This window comes from Antechinus flavipes, chromosome 2, assembly GCF_016432865.1.
Source record: "Antechinus flavipes isolate AdamAnt ecotype Samford, QLD, Australia chromosome 2, AdamAnt_v2, whole genome shotgun sequence".
NCBI lineage: Eukaryota > Metazoa > Chordata > Mammalia > Dasyuromorphia > Dasyuridae > Antechinus > Antechinus flavipes.
Genome location: NC_067399.1, coordinates 96,732,428 through 96,756,653, shown reverse-complemented (window position 1 = coordinate 96,756,653; position 24,226 = coordinate 96,732,428). Strand labels below are relative to the sequence as shown.

The 24,226-nt window shown below is 34.1% G+C and overlaps 1 protein-coding gene across 13 annotated transcripts in view; it reads left to right on the top strand.

Moving 5' to 3' along the window:
* NRXN1 (neurexin 1) overlaps positions 1 to 24,226 on the top strand; it is a 1,357,693-nt gene that overhangs the window by 1,110,039 nt on the left and 223,428 nt on the right. The gene's annotated exons all lie outside the window — the stretch shown is intronic.

The window sequence follows — 24,226 nt, the reverse complement described above, 5'->3', positions numbered from 1 at the left end:
CATTTTTCACACTAAAGCTACAAACAGTATTTTGATTACATAATTTTCTAATGACTGACCCCTACTTTGAGACCACAGCTCCAATTACATCTTGAGTCCTGACATAAGTAAAACAATCCTTCATTCTTATTTTTATTAATTAGGAAACTCAATACTTTTTGGAAATTTAAATCATCAATGTTATAGAATTATTAGCAGAATTTATTATTTTTGTCATTTATCCTTACAATTAGCTATTATTTTCAAACACATTTTCTCTATACAATACACATATATACATTTATGTGTATATATGTATATATATATAATTTTTTGCAAATTTTTTTTAAATATTGAAGCACTGAAATTGTGTTTGAATCATTTGGAAAACTAGAAAACAAAAATTACCCTGAATATAATGTTGAGTTGTCTTTACATCTACTTTCCTTTTTAGTGGCTCCTTTGCTATCTAACGAATTTCAATTAACAAGTATCCTTGATATGGACTGCTAAAGAATGCCTAGACATTCACAGAATGACAGAAAACTAGAGACTAGGAAGGATCTTAGAGATGAGATCATCTAAAAGCAGCATAGGTCTAAGAGTGACATTTAACAATATGAAACATTGCTGAATGTTAAAAAAAAAAAAAAAGCTACAAAGCAACATTTCTGCCAGGCTCATGGAAATTTATATCGTCCCTTTATTAATCTAGTGTATATGTGCAAATTCTAGTGAAAAACTTAATGAGGAAAAATTAATTTGTTTATGAATCACTTGAATAAGTAAGGAGGAAGGCAGGAGAGAGAGAAAAGAGAAACTAAGAAAAAAACAGGAAGGGTCATTTTTATTGCTAGAACTATGGGAGGATGGAGCTTAGGTTTTGTTTGCCTTTTTGACTTGTTAGTGGAATTTAGGTTTTGAAAGAAAATCTCCTGAGCTAGGATTTTTTACTGTGTTTTCTACTTAACTTAGTAGAATCACTTTTTCTGCTTTACATTCAAATAACTCTTTTGTTTTTATTATTTTTTTGTTTTAATTAGCCGGCTCTCTAGAGCTCTTTGTGTACTGGTTTTGCATCTCCTTAATCCCTTCTGCAAAACCAAAAAAGGTAAAGGAAATTTTCAATTTATTTCCAAACTAGACAAGGGGAATTTGTACCCATATTTAATTGTGACCTTTGCTTATGTTTTCTAAGCAAAACAAAGCTTTAAGTTTCTTACTATTGAGAAACAAAAGGAGAATGAAAGGGAGAGAAAAATAAAAAAAGAAAGATATTTAGTAACCCTATATTTAGACATCAGATATTTATAGATATATATTATATGTATTATGCATATAATATATATAATAAAATATAGAGAGATAAATTAATGCATATGAATTGTTTTGAGCTAACCCTCTCCAGGCATTTTTCTCAAAATGTATTAATTTACCTCAGGATTACCAAATTTCTAATTTCCATTTTGTTTATGAGAGTTTTTTGTGATTGTTTTAGAGATCTTGAGAAAGCATAAAATAAAAAATATGATAATCCACTTTATTTCTGGATGAAGTATTCATATGTATATTTAGAGAAATAGAAATCCTTAGAAAAATTGATCCTTTCTGAGGCCACACAGGCTAGGTAAAATCATCATAGAGCTCTGAATGCTACAGAGATGAGTTTCTTTTCTCTTAGCTCATTGACCTACCAGTGCATTTTAAGCCTCCAGGTTATTCAAATAGAAAAGGCTGAAAGGCCAACTAAAAAGTGACTGGTTGGAAAATGGGTTCCACACTTTCTGGGACCTACAAAGTCTCTTCTGAAACAGATTTGAACCTGACGTTATCTGTGGCTATTCAGAAGCTCAATTCGCACTTCATTCTATAGGCAGGAAAATCTTCTGTTCTGTGTATTGGAAAAACCTTTCCAGGCTTCTATAAGAATGAAACTGTGAGAATTAAACAATAAAGCAGCTGGAACTGATGTCTGCCTTAGACTCCCTAGTGTTCAGTTCTACAGCCAATGAAAAGAAAATCTTGAATGACCTGCTTAATGCTTCAATGACTTCAAAGCCCACAGGGACCTCCAGGCTTCTTTAGGCCACCAGTTCAGTAGATATGATTCCTTACTGAACTGTGGTTGTTAGAAATAATTATGAAGCCTGCAAGACCTAATCAGAAACACTGTGCTTTAGACTCCAATATCTATACAGAAAAAACACCCTCTGAGGATTTTTATACTCTATGCTGAGTTATTTTTAAGAGAGAGGAAAGAGAAATTAGATTGAGGGAATAGAACCCAGTGGGATCTCTCTCCAGCTGAAACATATCAATTAACATATTATAGTTGTACCATTATTCCAATTTGGCAAATAACTTGAACCGTATGTCTAATGTCATACAAACAACACTACCTGACCCATGATTTTGGGACATGGGAACCATGAAACTAAAACATTACTACATAATTTGCATTCCAAATATTAGAAATTAATCACCAACAAGGAATCCTCCAAATGTCTCCTTGGATTGTAAGGTCCTGCAGGCACTGCCCCGTATCTTATATTTCTTTTTATCTTTCTCTGTGCCCACCAGGCAAACCTATCTATTCAGTAAATATTTATTGAATGAATTATGAATTCCCAGTACTTAGCAAGTGTTTGTAATAATAAATGCTTACTAATTCTTTGTTGAATTAAATTATGTTCAAATTTGTGGTAAAAAGACATGAGTTCAATTCCCAAGTGGCAAAAATCATTTAGCTTCTCTAAACCTTAGTTTCCTTATTTATAAAATAGTGGATCATAACTCTAGGCCCAGTAGAGATTTTAGAAGATATTTGTTCCAACCCCCTTATTTTGCAAGTGAAGAAATTTGGGGCCCTTGAGATTAAGTGATTAGATCAAAGTAAAATACTAGTTAAGTATCAGAGATAGGTTATAAAGGAAATTCTCCTTATACTACAGTGCTGACTGATGATATTTGTGCTAACTTCCAACATTAAAATAAAGGATACTTTTTAAAAAGTGAAGAGAAGTGAGCTATTAGTGATCTTAGTTCTCATTGAAGGACTTGCTAAATGCTTTCAAAGTAGATAACTTTGTTTACTATTTCCCCTTATTTTTGTTTGTTTATTAGTTGGTTATTTCTAAACAAGTACTTTAAATCTGTTCTATCTTTATCTTGCTCTAACTTTTACTACCTATGTGACTACATGACTTTTTTGAAATTTAGGTTCAAAATCTAAAATAAGAATAATCATGCTGTTGAGAGATCCAGTGAGATAGAATTCTCAAAAAGCTTTGTAAACTTTAAAATCCTATATCAGTGCCAATTATAATTATTATCATCATTATTTCTGTGTTATTAAAAGCATTTTGCAATGCTAAGGAATTACATAAAAGCAGTTACAATTATTATTCATTAATTTTAAGTTGGGATGGGTAGGTGATACAATGAACACTAGAGTTGGAATCAAAAAGTCCTGAGTTCAAATTTAGCCTCAGATTCTTACTAGCCTGTGGTCCTGGTCAAATCACAACTCTTTGCCTCAGTTTCCAGACCTGTAAAATGAGCTGGAGAAGGAAATGGCAAACTACTTCAGTATCTTTGCCCCAGAAAAAATGGATCCACAAAAAGGGAGCAAATGAACAACAAATTATAACTTATTTATTAATTAAATATTAATTTGGAAGGTGATTTCTAGTGGCTTATTATAGAACTTTGCTATGATCTCATTCAACATTTTTGTCTGTAACCTGGATGGGGAAAAAAAAAGGTGTGATTTTGAAGATCAGAGTGGGACTCCATCCCTTTAAAAAAGAATGGTTTTATTTGATGGAAGAATCCAGAATCTTAAAATGCTCTGAACAAACTAAACTAACGGAGCATATCTAACAAAAAACAAATGAATGATGATAGATATAATTCCTTCCTATTAAAAAAGTCATATACGCAAAAGAGAAAGATGTGATAAGACAATAGTATAGTAGGGAGTCAGAAGGTTTGATTGACAGCATGAAATAAGTCAGCAATGTGATATGGTTGCCCCCCAAAATTGATGTAATCATAGGCTGCATTAATAAAAGTTTAGTGTTCAAACTACTAACAATGGCAGTTTCACAGTTTGATATTGTTCTTCTCACATTTCAAACAGAACTTTTTTATTCATTTCTGACTATTATATTTTGTAAGTAACACTGAGAAGCTGAGGGTGTTTTCAGAGAGAGGCAATCAAAATGGTGAAGGGTCATAAAAGCAAATTTCAAGATAATTTTTAATCACTGTAGCATCCTGCTTTCCCAGAATCAATAAGAAAGGATACTTGTAGTTCAAGGTTTCATTTGTTAGATTTTTTTTTAATTGTTGCATTTCCAATGGGATGCAAACTTCACGCAGAGACCTGACCAATATTGTTTTTGGTACCATAAAGATGAGTTGCACTAAAACCACTCAGCCACTGAGGTTACAGGGCCAACCTCAGCTTTTTCCACAATAGCGATGCTGATAAATATAGCTTATGTATTTTTGTCACGTTTCAAAAGAAATTTATAGCTGAATAAAGGTAAAAAAAAAAATCAATATTTTTTTTTCCTGACTGCCTGAACCTTTATGATTTGGCTGACTGAATTAGTGAAAACTGCTCATTGAAGCTATTCTGGGGGCTGCACAAAGGCATAAAATAGACTATTGCATCAAACATTATCCACAATGAATTGTTTCTTTCAAGGCTCCATAATAAGAAATGATTTGATGAAAAATGTGTAATCATTTAATATATGTTCCCCCATTCTATCTTCAAGTTGGTGTTTGTCACTTTGCATGTATTTGCTTTATTAAACAAAGTAAATAATTGTGAGCATGGCCTCTGACTTCCGATTCAAATACAAACACAGCCCAGTACCCAGTTACTATTTTGTCTTATTGTCTCTTATTATTATGGAATGGGGAGTAGAGGAAAGAGATCATGTGTCCCAACTCACTTTACTGCCCATTCTCTGTTATTTTCGCATTGTAGAATTTTCATAGGAAACCCTAATAACACTGTGATACAAAAGTTGCTGTTATCTTATAAAATGCAATAGGAATTTTGCTGACTAAAAGAAAACAAATAAAGCTAAGAGGGTGTTTATTGCTTTATAGTCTAAATTTGAAACATGGAAGCATCAGGATGCTGGCTAAAAATGACCTAGGGGGCATTTATTTCCACTTTTTGATTTCCTTGTTCACCCAGATACTGATAGAGACAATATTTACAATAACTGAAGCACTTGGAAAATGTCCATTTATGCCTTAACTACCAAGACCAGCCTTTCAATTGCAGTGACCCATTGGTGAAAGATTTAAAAAAAAAAAAAAGTTTTCTACATTCTTGTGCTCAGAAGATTGTCCTGCTGTATTTCTCTGACCCTGATATTTTTAAATTTTACTCAGAATTGTCTCAGCGCTTCCCAAATGTGTATAGGAGAGATGTAGTAGTCTTTCCATAGTGTTATAAGAATAAAAATATAACTACAAAATTTCTAAGCTTCTTACATAGGTGATTGTCACTCTGTATCCCTTTTCCTCAGTATGTCTCCATCCTCAATGTAGATACTTCTATTGCTGTGATCCTTTACAACACTGGTGGCCAGTACTCCAGCTATCACTGGAGAAAGGCTACCATCTTTCCTCCTGTTGGTTATGAGGGGAGGCAGCTCAAATTATTCATCTCTTGCTTGTGGCCATAAAGGAAAGAGATAAAGGGGAGGAAAGCTTCTTAGGTATACACATTGAGTTCCAGTTCTACAACCACCGAGTGATCAGTTCTTTTGTTTTAACAGACAATTACAATACTTATTATGCTCACATAACAGAAGTCCTTCAGTCATTCATGTTCAGAAGCAGGCTCCTAAAATTCCACATATGGAATGAAACCAGGCAAGCAATGTCTGACTGAGTAAATCAAAATGTGCTCTATGCCTGTTACCAAAAAATAGTTAGGAGTAGTTAGGTGACACAATGGAAAAAGCACCAGCACTGAGTTCAAATTTGTCCTCAGATGCTTACTAATTGTGTGACTTTGGATATGTCATTTAACCTCGATTGCCTCAAAAGTAACATCATCAACAAAAATTCATTTCTATCAATGTCCTTCATTGTATTTATTTATTAGAGAACAAGCCAGATTTCTCATTCCTGATATGAAATATATAAAAGAATTATTTCTCTGGTTGCCTGAAAACAACTTCAGAAGCCAGCAATGAAAAGAAAAAATCCTTAATCCTAAAAAGGAAAATTATTATACAATGAATTATTTTTGGAAGAGGAGGTGGTTCTAATTTCTTTCTTTTGAGTCCCATTTTTGCAGATGTTTAAGCATTCACCTTTAGAAATACAAAACAATTGAGATACCTTGCTTCTCAATTTCCTCCTGAGTATATTTTTTTTAAGTAGTGAGCTGACTTTTTTCAAATCTTAGGTTAGCAAGGGAAATGTTGGTCGGCACTGATATTTGACTCCCATGCTTAAAAGGTAAATTTTCTTCTTATTACAAATCTTTTTTTCTTCCTCTGTCCCCAAACATAGATGAAGTCTTTAATTGATAATTTGTTTTGTTTCTTACTGCTGACTGAACATTTTAAGTTGCATCTCTAATTACCCCTATGAGCTTCAGATAATAACTTTAACTTCAGTGAGTGTTCCCAGCTTCCCAAAGTCATTTATTATAGCCCACAGTACCCTGCCATAAATCTTCCCAACACTACTTTAGTGGCTAGAAGACAAGCCAACAGAAGATAGACAAAAATATGTGGCTTTTTACCATCAGTTAATAAGAGATGGAAACAATTATTTCTTCATTCTAAAATTTGTTTTCCTCTTATTAAAAATTATGAGTCATTTCAAAAGTCCTTGGGACAACTTCCAATCAAGACTTATTTGAAAAGAATCTGCCAAACAGGTGAATGGGGAGAGGCAAAAAAAAAATAAAAATAAAAAAACAAAACCCTAATCATAGAAACTAAAGAAGAAAAAGCTGAGGAGGAAGCTATTAATGTTTTAAAGGATTTAGAGTTATCATGTAGAAAGACTAAATTTATGATTATAGAGTGATTTAAAGATGCAAGGAAGTCTTCCAAGAGCAGAAAATAGTCCCTTCCCTCAAGGAGTTTCTTTTTAATAAGGGACGGTAAAAGGAAGCTGAAAATGGGGTTGGGAAGAGAAAGTGAAAGAGGCAGAATGTTCTGAGGAATAAGTTGGGAGCTCAGCTTGGAGAAGAATAAAGAAAAGTTGTACTGTTTCTCCTCAATATGGAGCTTTTGGAAGACACCAGCCATTCAAAGAAAGAGGCTTACTTTCTTAAGAGGCTTAAGGGGAAAGGGTACTTCCAGCATGAAAAGTCCAACAATATACAATATAACAATAGAAATACAATATAACAGTAGGAGTTATCTACTCTAGCCCTTTTTCTTGTTAGATACAGAAAAAGTGGCTAGAGAACAAAAGTGTCACATAAGTGATAGCTGGTTTTGAAATTGATTCCAAATCCTGTATTTTTCTACTCTACTCTACTGTACTATACCTCTGCCCCATGCTGCCTATTTCCAGAAAGGACAAAACCAATTAGAAGAAATTGTATACAGTTAAATATAGATCCTAATGTAAAGAAAAGTGTAAAAGAAAAACTAGAATATGCTGCCCTAGGATATCACAGATCTGTCCCTAAAGTCTTCAAGATAAGTCTGGGTTCATCAGATAATTGTATTGGAGAAGGGTGGGATCTTTGTGCAGGAATGGCTTGGATTTAACTTTGAGATATTATAATTCTCAGTGCTTCTTTTTCTTCAGATAACTAATTTTTTTGAAGGATTTTCTTACATTAAGATAAAATCTGCCTTTATAATGCCTCCATTATTCCTAGTTGTACTCTCTGTGCTCAAATTAAACAAGGCTAATCCTGGAACCAATTGAGTGAGAGAGTGAACAGAAGGCTGGCTGTGGTCATGAAGACCTGAGTTCTAATCCAGCCTCTGGAAACTTAATACTTATATGGCCTTGGAAAGTATTTACCTCTGTCTGTCTCTGTTTCCTCAACTATAAAATGAGGATAATACTAACCTCCTAGAGTTGTAAGATCTATCAAAATACCTGGGACATAATAAGTGCTTAATAAATGCTTATTTGCCTTCTAATCTATTACTATATCACATGGCAATGCTTCATGTTATACCACTTAGTTTACTATTCTTAGGTATTTGGGCTCTTTCCATCAGTGCAGACCATACCTTGTCTCTTTCCTTTCATTTCTTAGAAGATACTATTGTCAGACTGGTTATGAGCTTTCTTTCAATTCAACCTGGCTTGTCTTTTGGTAACAGATTATTAGACTGGTTCTTGAAGTCCTTCCAGTTTTATAGGAACTGACAAAGCTTATGCCCAATAATAAAAACTTCAAGGATTCAGAGTCATTTCCACAAGAAGACATTAGAATAGAACCTCCTTCAAGAAGAATAATCAAGTTATAATAATAATAATAACACAAATATAGGGCTTCCAAGTTTTAAATAAAATATTTCAAGCTAAAAGTAACCTTAGAGGCCATCATGTCCAAATTCTCCATAGATATAGATCCTCCATATCATAGAGGAAATTGAGAATGAGAGTTGGTCAGTTACATAGCAAGGGAGAGTCCAAGGTAAAATTTGAATCTCAAGGGAGATTCCAAGTCCAGCTCTCTGCATTGTACCCTTTCATTATACCTAACACACATAAGAGGGATTACATAAATATTAATTTGCTGATTTCTTTGGGGAAAATGCATATTTGACTTTGTGGAGTAGCATCTAAAGTACTCCTCTCATTATTTGTTTTTGAAGAAACTATGACATATTGAAAAAGTTATCTGTGCTTTATCTGGAGACAGGCGTGGCAACCCAAATGCTAAGCTTCACAAATTAATGTTACAAAAAGAGAAAGCAAATATTACTAGGGAGATGTAATTAGGAACAAACCAGTGATCAGTGATACATTATATTTCAGAGTTTAAATGACAAATTCCAATAAATAATTAGTGAATATTTGAGGCAGGATTTGAATTCAGGTTTTCATGACATTAAGCTCAATGTGTGAAGGACTAGAGATTATAAGAGATGATTTCCACTATTTAATAATACCTATTATGTCCCACCTAAAGTTTCTCCAACCTAAATACTCCCCACTTATTTTATATATCATGGTTTCCAATCTCCTTAATAGCATCTTGGCTTCCTGATCACATTCTTTTGGATATATTCCAACTTGTCAATGTCCTTCATTTATAGGACATATGATGTAGGAACAATAAAGAAATTATTGGCAAGTATCTAGGAAGGAAAGTGGTTATTACAAAGAGCCAATATGAATTCATCAAGAACAGGTCATGCCAGACTAACCTTCATTTCCTTTTTTGACAGGATTAATAAACTAATAGATGAAGGGAAAATTATAGACACAGTTTATTTCAGCAAAGCTTTTGATTAAGTACCTTCTTCTTTTTCTTTAGAAAAGATGGAGAGATGAGGAGCACCATAATCCAAAGTACTGTGCAACTAGATAACAAAATAGATAGAACATTAGACCCAGTATCAATAAAATCTGAGTTCAAATCTGATCTGAGACATGTATTAGCTGTTCCATTTATTAGCAAGTCATGTAACCCATTTACCTCAGTTTCTCCATCCAAAATGACCTGAAGAGGAAATGGAAAACTACTTCAGTATCTTTGCCAAGAAAACTGCAAATAGGATTACAGAGTTGGACATGACTGAAATAACTAAACAGCAATAGTAGAACATAATACTGTGTGTGTGGAGAGAAAGAGACAGAGAAAGATAGAGATAGTGAGAGTATGTGTATATATGTGTTTAAAATTTCAGCATCCTTGTGAAAGTTCAATAGCAATTTCCAAACCTGCTACTCATTGGCATGGGAGCTCTGACTTGCTACAACCATGAGATCACCTTTCCCAGAAATGCACAATTATTATATTAAAGCCAGAATTCATTCAGGTCTTCATCACTTTAGCCTTTTTCCAAATTTTCATGCTAAACAGATCCACTATCCTTGGCTTTCCTAATACCTGAAATTATGACATATGCATCCATGCCTCACAAATATCCATATTTAATGAGTAATCATCAATGGTTCAGAATCAATATGGCAGAAATCTGTGCTTGTCTCTACATTGTTATATTTTTAACCATGACTCAGATAAAGTTATACTCAAAGAATTTGCTGGATAGATTAGCTAACACATTAGTTAAGATAATTATGATCTAAAAAAATTCTTGAACTAGAGCTTTGAACTGAATCTAATGAGATGAAATTCAGTAAGGTAAATGGAAAGTCTTAAATTTTAGTATCCCACCCCAAAAAGCAACTTCACAAATGTAGAACAGGGGAGAAATGGTTAGAGACCAAGTTTTCTGAAGAAAAAAAAAAGATCTAAGGATTTAATTAACTACAAGTTCAATAGGAATGGGATATGACAGTCAAAAAAGGGAATGTGTTATTGGACTATGTTAATAGTCATAGCTTCTAGGACCAAGGAGTTAATAGTTTCATTGTACCCTGTCCTCATCAGACCTCATTAGGACTGTTGTGTTCAGATCTGAGTGCCACACTTTAAGGATAATGATAAAGTCAATGGAATCCAGAGGAGAATAACTAGGATGTTAAAGAACCTTTAATCCATGTCAGCTGAGTATCAGTTACAGGACATGGATGTGTAGAAGAAAAGACTCAGTAGATCATAATGAGCTGTTTTCAAATATCTGAAGAGTTGCCATGTGGAGGAAGGATTATAGCAATATTTGGCCCCACAGAGAAATGAGTGGAGATTATAAAGAGAGAAGTTTGTCTTGCATATTTAGAAAAACTTCCTAACAAGTATAGGTATTCAAAAGAAAATGGAATGTCTTTAAAGGTAAGCCCTCCTACAGAAGGTAAGATTTCAGCTGAGAATGGAAAGAAGCCAGGGAACCTAAGCAGTAGGGCTAAGTAGGGAGAGCATTTCAACCATGGGACATAGCCAGTGCAAAGAATCTGGAACAAGAGATGAAATGTCATGGGGGAGGAACAGCAAGGAAGCCAAACTAACTGAATGTCAGAATGTATGAAAAGGAGGAAAGTGAGAGTGAACTTCAAAAAGAGTGGAGGGGTTACCAAGAACAAAAAGGCTCAAAGCAGCATTATTTGTGTTAATAAAAAGAGAAAAAAAAAACTAGGAATCTACCTAGCAATTTGTTGTCTGATTGTTTCAGCCATGTCTGATCTGTGATCCCATTTGGGGTCTTCTTAATAAAAATATTGGAGTGTTTTGCCATTTCTTTCTCCAGCTTCTTTTATTGATGAGGAAACTGAGACAAATAGAATTTGCCTAGAATGACCCAGCTAGTAAGTGTATGATGCCAGATTTGAATCCAGGAAGATGAGTCTTCCTGACTTCAGATCCAACAGACCCACCTAATAATTGTTAGAAAATTATTTAACTCAATGTAAGTCAACATAATGGAACATCGCTATGTTATAAGGAATGACAAAAACAAATAATTCAGAGAATCATGAGAAGAAACTTTTATGTAGAGCCAAAAGTGTAAGACACACAATTATTGCAACATTACAAATAGAGCAGCATGGGTAAACAACACAACTCTTGGAAAATTCAGGAACTACTATTAGTATCAAATTACTAGAAGACACTTCCCTCTTATTAAGAATCGATAATTAAAAGACAAATAAAATGCAATCTATCTTCAATATTCACACATTTAACTTTCATGACATGAAGCATTCATATGATTTTATTAGTAAATCTCACTTTGGTCCTGGCAACTCTGTACCTTCTTGGCTATATGTAGTGGAGAAAAAATGAGTCAGGATATGTGCAAGTTTATATCTGCAAAAAGGAGAGAAGTATTTGTAAAAGTTTTCCTACATACATTCCAGAAAGTGCTACAGTAAAAATGGAAAACCAGACAGATTTGCTGTAAATGAGGTAGCAGTCACCCCCTTGTTCCCCATCCCCTTCTCTACTCACATGGCCCAGCAAGCATCCTGTTTCTCCTGCAGTTCAGCCTGGGGAAAACAAAACCAGATAAGCCCAGGACAAACTGGCTCAGATGGGAGTTCAAAGCTCTGACTGGGAGCAGGGGATTCACCCTGAGGCATGTGCTTTTCATCCAGGAACAGTAAAATCACTGAAAGGGAGATCAGAGATGTCAAGTTGTCCCTTTCCTTTTTTTTAACCTCTAAATTGTTCCAGTATCACTGCCCCTGACCATTTCTGTCCTCACTGTTCACTTTCATTTTATAGGTTATTTCATGACCGTGTTAGGAAAAGTGAGTATTATCAAAATTAAAATTTGTAATAAAGAATTGTATGCAGAAAAGTATATTTTCAGCCATCTCTAGCAAGAGATTAGAGTTTTTAGTGGTCTGGGAACCTAATCTCCTCCATCTTATATGTTCAATCTGTCTACATTCACATTTTTTAACTTTTCTGCCATTTTCTAAAAATGTTACCCCTGGAAAAGTTGAGGATTGATTGTAAAGACAAAGTTGTTTCTATCACTGTAGAGTTCAAGCATAAGCTTTCAGTATGACATAAAATCTACTTTGGAAACAGGAATGGGCTGCATTGATAAACATTTTTGGTCTCTTCAAGTGTTAAGATTATAAAAGATTCTGTAAGCTTTATGAGAGCAGTGGCTATATTAAATTTTACCTAAAATTTGTGTCTCTCCCAGGATCCAACAAATAGTGGACACTTAATGTTTATTGAAGTCAACTGATAACAAATTCAATTAATCAGATATTTTTATATCAATTGGCAGAGCTTCCTATATATAGCAAATGATCAGAAAGTAGACGTACATAGTATTATTTAGTAGAACATATCAAATATAAGAAAATACAAATAATACTTAAACTTGAAAAGTTGCCAATATACTCTCTTTTGAGTATGTGTTAGTCTTTTTGTTTCCAAGTGAGGCTATATTTTTTAATATGTTACACATGGCAGAAATTGAGGGAAAGTCATTTGATGTGTCATCAATAAATGAAAATAAAACTGCTCTCCACAAATAAAAATGAAAGATTTCTCCCTGGACACATTTGTACTGTCTCCGTGTAATCCCCCTAGTCTTAGCTAAAGTGAACATAACTGAAATTTTGATGGGAAACATCAGTTTAGTGTATAAGGTCTTCACCAGGCTCTACTGCAGTAATTGTTATCAAGACATCACAGAGCCTTAAATAAAACACATCCACTGTTTTCTTTTTTTTTTAAGGATACCCTAAAGAACAGCTATATAGTAGTACCCTACCTGAGACAATATACTAATAAATGAAGTTTCCAAGGACACAAAGGTAGTAAGTTATTTGCCAGATCAACATACTTTTTAAAAGGCTAAATTTGTTATACATTTTACATATATACATATGTGTGTACAGAGAGTATATATACATTTGTGTGTATATCTCTTTTCCAGTTGTCTCTTCTTACTTCTGTTACTATGACCATTTCTAGAGCTTTCCTACCTACTGCTACTAGTCTTTTTACAGACTTAGAACCCTGAAGGCTTGTTAAGGTTTTGTGAAAAACTAGAGGGAATAGATCCTGAGCTTGATGGACTTTTCTGTGAATAAAGTACAGCTATTTTAATTCATTGATTTAGTAGTATCTATGAGGCTGGTTCAATAGTCTTTTTTTTTTTTGCCTTTTTTAGGATTCTTATCTGTCCTGGATAACTGAGGATGAATTCTCTACATCTGAGGTTCTATTGAACTTAAACTGCTAGTTATAGACAACTGAAGTAGGACTAGAGAAGAAATAACTGGGTTTATTTATTTCTTTTCCAAATATAAATTACAATATAGCTTATTATTGGTAAGTCATCTTGCAGAAGGAATGACGTTTTGGAGTCCTCTCCTAAATGCCTTCATCTGATAGTATGTAGATATGTAAAATACAAAATGAGTAAGAAATTTAGCTCAGTAAATATTATTGCTTCCATTGAGGTAATTAGAAGGGAAAGACTTTAAGAATCTTACTGAATTTAAAAATGCTTTAGGCATCAAGACAATAAAAAGATAGTTTATTTCCTTTTTTAAATTAAAAAAAAATTATTAAGCACTTAATCTGTATCAAGCTTTGTGGTGGAGAGGAGATACAAATAAAAAAAGTAAAACAATCTCTGCATGCAAAGAACCAATATCTTTCTTTTTTTCTAATTAATGGGCATTTTTTCCTTCTGCCCATCTCTTTGCCCCATATAGAGGAAAACAAGCAACAGACATGCATAGTCAAGCAAATCAAATCCCCACATTGGCCATGTCTAGAAATGTGTCTTGTTTTGCATATTCATTCTACTCCAGAGAGTTAAGTAGCAGAGAAAATGAGGAGGTTATAATAACGTGGACGTGTTCTTCTGTCTTTCTCTGCCCATCCATCCCTTTATAAAAAAGCATTATTCATAATATGGCAGCATGATGCTGTGTCTATGACATGTTAAGAATGGGATACACAACTAAAGAAGTGCACAGTTGCTGATAAATGGGATGATATCTAAGAACTTAGAATAGTTTTTTCTTTGTATAGTCAGTTGGAGAAATTAGATGTTGCCTATTTCAGTAATGATGCTGAGTGGATAATAAGATGCCAGCTGCTGGTGTTCAGGGCTCTGAGGCCCATATTTTCCCTCTCAGTTCCTTTTGGGGAGTAGTTGTGAGGACAGTAGCGCTATTTCAGGCATGCTTTGGCAAAGTAGGTTGAGATTATTCAGCTACACAACATCAGAACAGACATAATGACTTGTTTAAGCTAAACACAGGAATGGTAATTCATTGAAAATCAAAAATAAAATGCTAAGACTGCAGATTTATCAACCCAGCCTGATAATACTTTCATAATTTCTGCTTGCTGAGTTTTATGTGGAAAAATGAATTGCTATAGCTAAGTTTGTGGCAGTTTATAAGGACAGTTAATTAAGGCAGAAAAAGGACATTAGTCATTTCTTCATAGGCGAATGGGATCATTTTACCTCCAGTCAGAGATTCTGAATGATAAATCTCTACCTTGATGGCATGTTCTTTCTTGAATAAGTTGTTCAGGATTCCCATTTGCTGCCAATGGATCTAAGCCTAAAGTTTCATCATGTCTGCCATTTGCCTGCCATTAAATATAATTTTGGAGGGTTGGGAAGTAATTGCAATTTATATATTGTTATTTGTCAATTAAAGAATTGCTGAAGGCAATATTTCACTTTTTATTGTGGGTTTCAAATAATCTTTCATTTATAAAGAGATGTTTTATAGGGGTGTGTGTGTGTGTGTGTGTGTGTGTGTGTGTGTGTGTGTGTGTGTGTGTTTAGTTCTTGTTTTTCTTTTGTATTCCCCAAAAGGCATCATAAAATAAACAGACTGCACCTTGAGAAATGAAAGTCAAGGTCAACTTGGAAATGACATTATTAAAGGATTACTTCTTAAGTAGTCTGAACTTAGAATGAAAATGTAGTCTAATGAAAGATTTGGAAAATGGGAGAGATGGGAATGACTTCAAAACCATAGAAAGAGACACAAAGGCCAGGCTGGAATATGGATACTAACTTTCTTTTAAATGCATTAATAAAATTGATGCTTGTCTACAACAACAACAACAACAAAAAATGGAATGGCTGAGATTCTTTCAGCCTTAGCATCAAAGAATAGAAGAAATTGAATACTATTACAATGAAAGAAGAGGATTATTCAGATTTAAGCATTAGTGCCTAATACAAGTTAATTATCATTTGTATACACATCTGTATCTAATTAGTGTCTAATACAAGTAAATTATCATTTACATCTACATCTACATCTACATACATATTAGGCTGCAGGCCCCACTTTGCAGCAACCATACTTTGTGAAGACACAGAAAAGAAATTTCATGGCACCAAAGCCATTAGAACTGTTCAAAGGTATGCTTTTTCTTGTGAAGCATGACAAATATTGAAAAATGTTTAGAAGAATTGCACATGTTTAATCTTTATTTCATTGCTTGCTCTCTGGAAGGGAGAAGGAGGGAGAAAGAAAAATTTAAAACATAAGGTTTTACAAAGGAGAATGTGGAAAACTATCTTTGCATGTAATTGGAAAAATAAAATACTATTTAAAAAAGAATAGTAATGGAAAAAAAGAAATGTCCAATGGCTCAAAGTCATAGAGAAATGGTTTTATCAAAGGAATTGACATTAAAGGAGATGTATTACCATCTGCATTGCTGTGGCAACCTAAGGACTACAAGGCATTTCCACCTGCCTTCTTCTGAAAACTCATATGTGTTGTTTCTCCTTATTAGCATATAAGCTCTTTGAAAGTGAAGTCTGCGTTTTCTGTGTATATTCCCAATGCTTAGCACAGTGCTTTCACATAATAGACACATAATTACTTTTTGAATGATAGAGAATAAGCACTTAATAAATTATTTTTCATTCATTCAGTTACATGAATTTAGAGAAAACTAATGAAAATGTAATCAAATTTAATCTTAGGTCAATTAAAGATTTTGTTTAATAATATGTGAAAGAGTTGTTTTTAAATATATATATGTATAGGAAATTCATTTTTATATATTTATATTTATACATCTATGTGTATATGCATGTGCATGTAATGAAAACTCACTACCTGGTGGTCACTACTTGAAAGGAAATGATACACTGGGAAGTTTTTATGGGTCCTTCTAATTAAACTTAATGTATTATGCTGGAGTTATGATTTTTTACTATTGCTGTTATATTAGTTAACACAGAACATACTATATTTGATACTATATTCAATCAATAAATGTGAAAATGATGGACTATAGGATAAAACAATAGAACTCTGATTAGATCTTCTTGTCACCAAATCAAACTGCCTTTTTTTTTTTTTTTTGCCAAGTCCAGTCAATTATTTGAACTAATGGAGGGAAGCAGAAACACAGACTATACCAAACAATCATTTGTCCCTGACTTAAGTATTATTTTCTTCTCTAACTTGCATAGTGGTTCTAACTTATCATCATCATTATCATCATCATCATCATCATCATCATCAATTAAAATAGCATATATTTAGTGTTTAATGACTTTCTAATGATTTCACATATTAGCTCATTTCATCAGGATGGCAAGGGGTATGCCATCAGTAAGGAGCCAGCTGGTAGAGGGAGAAAAACTACTCTGAAATAAATACTATGACTTTTGTTATATTTTACCATGTGGATGTGTGTGGGTGTGTGGGTGTGTGTGTTATAGTATGTGTATGTTAGTTATAGCCCTGCCTAAAAAGGGGTCTTCCTTTTGGCAGCCTTCTTACATATACATTATTGTCTATTATTATTGTCTGCTTTTCCTGTGCTCTTAATTGCTTTCTGACTTAATGTCACAGCTCTAGAAGCTTAATCTCACTGCTGAAAAGCTATGTGAAGATGGAATGGGCTAACTAGGATGGTAGAGGAATCTCTCACTACGTTCTCCAAACAAAGATTGAATGCCCGCTTATCAGTAATGCTATAAATGGAAGTTTTGCTCAGGTGTGGTTTGATTTACATGGCCTCCTAGTTCCTTTCCAATTTTGGAACGCAATGATTTTTGAATCATTTTTACTCCAGAGCTTGTTAACAATGCTAGAGTGCCACCTGCTGCTAGTGCTATGGCAGTTATTCATTTTCTGGACTCTTGGCTCAATTCACCATGGTCACCAGTCATTAATATTTAAGTGAACCAGAGTACTTAGTATACCAAGAGGCTCTAAAAAGTCTTGGTCAAAAGTTTCATTTATTCAAATTTTAACATCACTTTATTTAAAATTTCACCAGTACTGGAATTGTGAAAGAATCTCTTTGTTAATAATTTACTGCCTTACTCTACTATTTAGCTAGGGATGTCTTTGCAAGGCAAGAGCACAGGATAACTTGTTCTAAATCGTCCCTTTCGTCCCTGCAGAGAAACAACGAGCTGGGGAGTGTTATCACGAAAACCATGCTTTTTTCAGCTAATAGATGGACACTAGATGTATCTATGTGTGTTACCCATCTTAATTTGTATGTCCATATGAGATTATATAATGAGATTTACAGAGAAGCTTGGAAATATCCACTCTTATCTAAGGGAAATTTCCATTCCTGCCTCAGGGAGAGTAAGAGAAGGGGCAATGGGACTGTTCTGCTCTCATCAGAGAGGGGTATTGTTCCAGAATTATATCTGTCTGCCCTTCTAAACGATGATTTCCCTTAGGGTTTAAGCTGCTTTTCTGATCATTATCCCTAAATGCCCCCATTTAAATCGCCCCGAGAATGATGCCCCCAACTGATTTGGGGACTGCTTTGTGGCATAAATTGTGCTCAGATATCCTATTATTCTTCAATATAAGATTCTCTTTAGAGAAAGCAGCTTTGTCAACATCCCACCTCAAAAGAAACCAAACTGCTACATTAACACTGCAATGTACATCCCATAGAATAACATATTTCGGGGGGAAATTTGACATTTGGAATATGCTTTCATTCTCTATTGCTCAGAGTCTCTTCTACAATAAATTTAATAGGAAATGTTGATGAATGACACTTGCAAACAAGTGATTAGATGAACTCATTGTTAGTTTCAATATTTGTATCATTTTCTTTTCTGTTCCTGAATCAGGAAACAGCTGAAGACCCTTAAATACATGGTTCTTAAATACTGTACATAAGCTAATGATATGCTTTATTCTTTTTATATTGCATTTTAAAAATTCAGGCTTGTCCTCTAGATAAGCTCCTAGAAGTTCACATAAAGATGCAGAGAATCACAGTATCATTCAATTTTCTACAATTGCTGGAAAAGACCTTAGAGATTATCTTGTCCAACCCTCTCATTTTACAGATGAAGAAATAGACACACAGGTTAAATGACTTTTCCATTTCAGAGAGTTTGTTACACAATTCCAATATTACCCTTCACCCTTCTCTTCCTCTGACACCCTCCTCCATAACAATTTAGTTGTTAAGTTCTATAATTTTGATCTTTGCAACATCTCTCAAATGTACCCCCTTCTCTCCTTACACATTGCCACCATTCTGGTGTGTGTCTTTATCACCTCACACTTGGACTATTAAAATAGCCTACTTGATACTTTCTCTTGCCACAAGTCTTTCCTCACTGCAGTCCATCCTCCATTCAGCTTTCAGATTAACCTTCCTAAAGTGAATGTGTGATTGTGTCAGCCCTCTTCTCCAGTAACCTTCAGTGGCTTCCTATTACCTTGCATTGAATATAAAATCTTCTCTTTGACTTTTCAAGGCCTTCATAAACGGTTGTAGAAGATAGGCAATTGTAGACCAAAAGCCCATTAGCCAGGAATAAGGAAGAGAATGTTGAAGAGGTGTAGGGAAAAAGGAGGAGCTTTGTCAGTTTTTCTCTTGGCATATAACTCAAATTAGTGGTAAACTGCATTCTTTCAGTTTTGCTTAAAATTTCTAAAATCTCATTAGCATTAGCAATGAATGTTGACAATAAACTTAAATGTCTGAAAACATTATATTGTCACTATTCTCAGTTTCAAACAGGATAGAAAGGATGGTTAACAAATGCATTTTAAAGGGGAAAACAGCATTAGATAATAATTCCTACATGATCTTTTTATTTTTCATCTGCTGACTTTTTTCTCTTGGAAGCAAATCACATGGAATATTCAAAATGACTATATTTATCTTGGTTTATTTTTACTGTTGCCTTTTCTTTTTTCGGACTTTTTTTTTAAAGCAAAGGGCAATTTTGTTTTGGCTAAAACCTAGTTAGCAGGCTACATGCAGGGAACTAAAATTACTATCCAGATTTGTTTTCTTTATCTGTCTATAAAATGTCAGGCTATGGGGGTTGGGAGGACTAGAACCAGGCAATAATGATAAATAGCTAGCCTCTCAGTGAAAATGTGGAGAGAGAAAGAGAATACAGATAAGTGAAATAAAAGAATAATCCTCAAGTCTCATTTTTAGATGACTTTTTTCCCAGAGATCCCAAAAATAGCAGAACTGATTGATATGAATTTCCTGTCCCTGATGAATTATGGTAAAGGTGCTAACAAGCAATCAGATGGCCTCAAGAAAGTAAGAGTGCAGGTGGTGCGGGGAGAGAACAAAGGGCATGGTTAGAACTAGCTGTTGACACATTGACACATATTGTTGACAACACATAATTCTCCCAATAGCCACAAAATGTGAAAAATTCTAATTTGACTTCCAATCATGAATCTGAATGGGAAAAAAAATGCAAACCTGATTAGATATTTTTATCTGAACTAAACTCACCATGAGCAATATGCCATTAATGCAAGACCGCCTTCCTTCAGTTCAGGCAAACATCCATGCAAACTGACAGATAAAATATTTTTTATAGATTGAGATTGTTTACAGTATGGTATAGTAGAGACACCCAAAAGATGCTAGATGATAGCTCATCAAGATACATATAGTCTCACAGAACTAGAAATCAAAGAGACATGCAAAGTCATCTGATCCACCTCTCTCGAAAACAACCAAATCCTTATTCCTTTCTGGGCTTTTCTCCTAGTTCTCCAAACTTTCTCTTCCATTAACTTCAATCTGTTACCTCTGCCACTACCTTTCCCTTTCCCTTTTCTGTATTTTCTATACTTTACTATAATGTAAGCTCATTGAGTGCAGGGGCTGTCTTTCTTGTTTATGTTGTATTCTTAGTACTTAGCACAATGCCTGGCACATAGGAACATTTCATTAAATCTTATTGGTTTGACTAGGTTTATTGAGTAACCAACTGAATGATTCTTATATTAAGCTGAAATCTGCCTCATAAAATCTACTCACTTATGGTTAGCAAATCCAAATGACAAATTTTCAGTTTGAAAAATGATTGTAAGTGGGTCTAGTTTTGAATATTAAATATGCTACATAAGTAACAAATAATTTTGGTGGCAGTGATAGTGTATCTCTATAGTATCAGCATCATTAATAGGGTTTTCCTGAGCCATCAGGATATTTGCAGACTGTTGTAAAATATAAGAAATATGAGGAATCACCAATTTTGGAGTGAGAAGACGAGTTCAAATACCATATCTTCTTACTTTGGGTGACTTTTAAGAAACCTGCTTAGGCTTTGGGGGCCTCATTGTGTTCATATGTACAATGAGGGAGTTGGAATAATTGATATTGAAGGTCCCTCCAAATCTTAAAAATCTTTTGGTTCTGTGCCATCCTCGGAGCTTGAATTTTTCCTAAGCACCTAGGACTACTTAAAGAAAGGTCACACACACACACACACACACACACACACACACACACACACACACACACAAATCAAAGAATATAATTTCCTAAGAAGTTACTCTAAAAATGTCCATCATAATTAAAATGTAGAAGAAAATTTAAAAATATTATCATGTTGTAATCTAGATGGTTTCTTTAAAAAAAAGCTCAAATTGAATTATTTTTAAATTTTGAGCAATATTTCACATCACTATATTATTTTTTAAATTAAATTTTATTTTCATGAACATTCATGTCTTTTCTCCTCTCAATCTCAACCGCAGATTCATTGAAAAAGCAAGAAAAAGAAAACCTCTACAACATTTACATCTTAGTCAAGCAAAATATAGTCTCGCATTGATTATGATTTTTTTCCAAAATATACTTCAATCTGTACCATGAGTTTCTTTATCAAATTGTCTCTTTGTCTCTTTATCAAAAAGCTTGTAGTATGTTTCATCATGAGTCCTCTGGAATTATAGTTGGTCACTGTGCTGATCAGAATTACCAAGTCTTTCAAAATTTCTTTTCAATTTTGTTATAATTATATAAATTGTTCTGATTCTGCTCACTACAATCTATATTAGTTCAGACAAGTCTTCCCACGTCTCTCAAAAACCAACCCCTTCACAATTTCTTAAAGCACAATAGCATTCTATAACATCACATATTATTTCTTATTTAGTCTCTGCCCAGTTGATGAGAATCCCTTTATTTTCTAATTCTTTCCTATCACAAATAAGGTGCTATAATAGTTTTCCTTTATGTAAAGCCTTTTCCTCTTTCTTTGATCTTTGTGAGTTATAAGAATTAATAGCGATACTGCCAAGCCAAAATGTCTTCACAGTTTAGGGGCATAGCTCCAACTTGCTTTATAGAATTTCTGGACCAGTTTACACTTCTACCAGAATTCCATTAATCTAACTATTTTTCCATAGCCTCTTCAGCATTTGTCATTTTCTTTCTTTCTTTTTTTCGGTCACAATTGGTATGAAGTAGAACCTCAGAATCTTAATTTATATTTCTCAAATCACTGCAGACAGAATATTTTTCATACAACTATTGATAGATTGGTTTTCTTCCTCTGAAAAATGCCTATTCATATTCTTTGACCACTTATCAATTAAAGAAGGCTCATTCATAGAGCTAGATGGGAACTTAGAAGTAATTTCTAATTTTAAATTAAAGAAATTGACTCTGAGAGATGTTCAAAGATTTGTCCAAAGTCACATAACTCAGGAATTATGCCTTCACTGGAATCCTGGATCTCCTGATTCCTAGTCTACTTATGTTTCTTTTTTGACTAAACAATGCTGTCTGCTTTTATAGTAGTAAATTTTATCATCATTGTCATTGGCTCCCTTCTGCAGTCTGTTGGAATATATTGTTATGAAAGTAACTAGGAAAAATGTAATACATTTACAGAGAAAATGAATAAGAATAGAAAAAGAGGAAACATGTCATTAGTGAACTTCAGGTTGTCTAGCATGTATACTATGGGAGCTATTATTCTATTCAGCCAAGTAAAGGTTAAGGAACAAATATGGTACAGTACTTCTTCTGGGGCTAATTTTATCAGTGGTCTCCCTTTTCTTCAAAAAAAAGGGAAAAAAAAAGAAAGATGTAAGTAGCATGACTCCATTTTTAAAAACTACATGCTAGTTATTATATGGAGAAATAAAGACGCACTTGTGTTGCTAATTATAGTACACCATGCCCTGAACTAAGTGCCAGAAAAAAAGCTTCTTAATAAGAACTTTCTCATTTTTAAGGATATGATTGTTATCCTTAAACTAGTACTTTCAAAATGAAACATTCAGGTTCTCTTTCTTAAATTTTAACTAGACTGATGACTCTTAAAAAACTGTCTTGTAATGTAGTATGTTTAGCTATCAATATTAATATGGGATTTTAATGTTTCCAAAGGGCTTTAAATACATTCTCATTTGAATGTCATAACAACTCTGTGAAAAAAGTTACTACAGTTGTTACTACCTTTGTTTCACAGTGAGTTCTTCCCATAACACAATGAAGAATTCCCATTTAAGATCCCAAACTCCTTTGTTAAACCAAATTATGAGTTATTGTGCCTAAAAGATTTTTGGTTTGGGGGATTTTTTCCTGCCTTCATTTAAAGAGCAGTTATATTGAGCTTATTGTCTTTTTTCTATAATGTTTCTATTTTCATATTTTCAACTGGTCCCTCTGGCAAGTTACTTTGACTATGGGCCTTGGGAAAGTTTGAGAAAACAGAGAGTTGAGGGGTAAGAGAAAGTTCTGGCAGTTTCCTCAGGAAAGCTGACAGTGTCAATTTTTCCTATCACCTTGCCTCTGATCTTAAAGGACCCTCTCTCTATTGCAGATTATGAGGCAGAGAGGGCAAGGAGAGAGTATGTCCCTACAGATCTTGGTACTAAAACTGCTCCCTTTCCCCAGCAATGAAATGTGCTGTGAGGCAGTCCCTAAAAAGCTACTACACAGTTTCTATTGAGAAGATCAATTGACTAGACCAAAAGCAGTTCCCTTTCTCACCCTTTGCCCAAGCCCTTTGGTCCCTCTAGCTTCAAATTTTTTCCTTGGGTACCCTCAGTTCCATTAGAATGTCTTGCTTCCCTTCTGATCATCCTACTATGGCTTGGGTTGGCCAGAGCTCTACCCAAACCTCACCATGAAGACCTACCCATCACTATCTCCTTCTTTATAAGAATTCAGTGGCTGACAAGTAACTTAAATTTCTTGTCCTGAAAGAAATTTCCCTATTCTTGAGCAAAGTCACTGTCATAATATAAGGCCAACGTCACAACACTTAGTCATTTTTTATTCAATTGTTACTGTTATCCTCCTAAAAGGTCTTACCCTAAACTTGCCTCATCTCCCTACTTCTGTGATCTTTTCTTCATTGCTTTGGTAGCTGAAATTGTAAGGACTGATTTCCCAAAGCAATCTGGTACATCTCTCTAT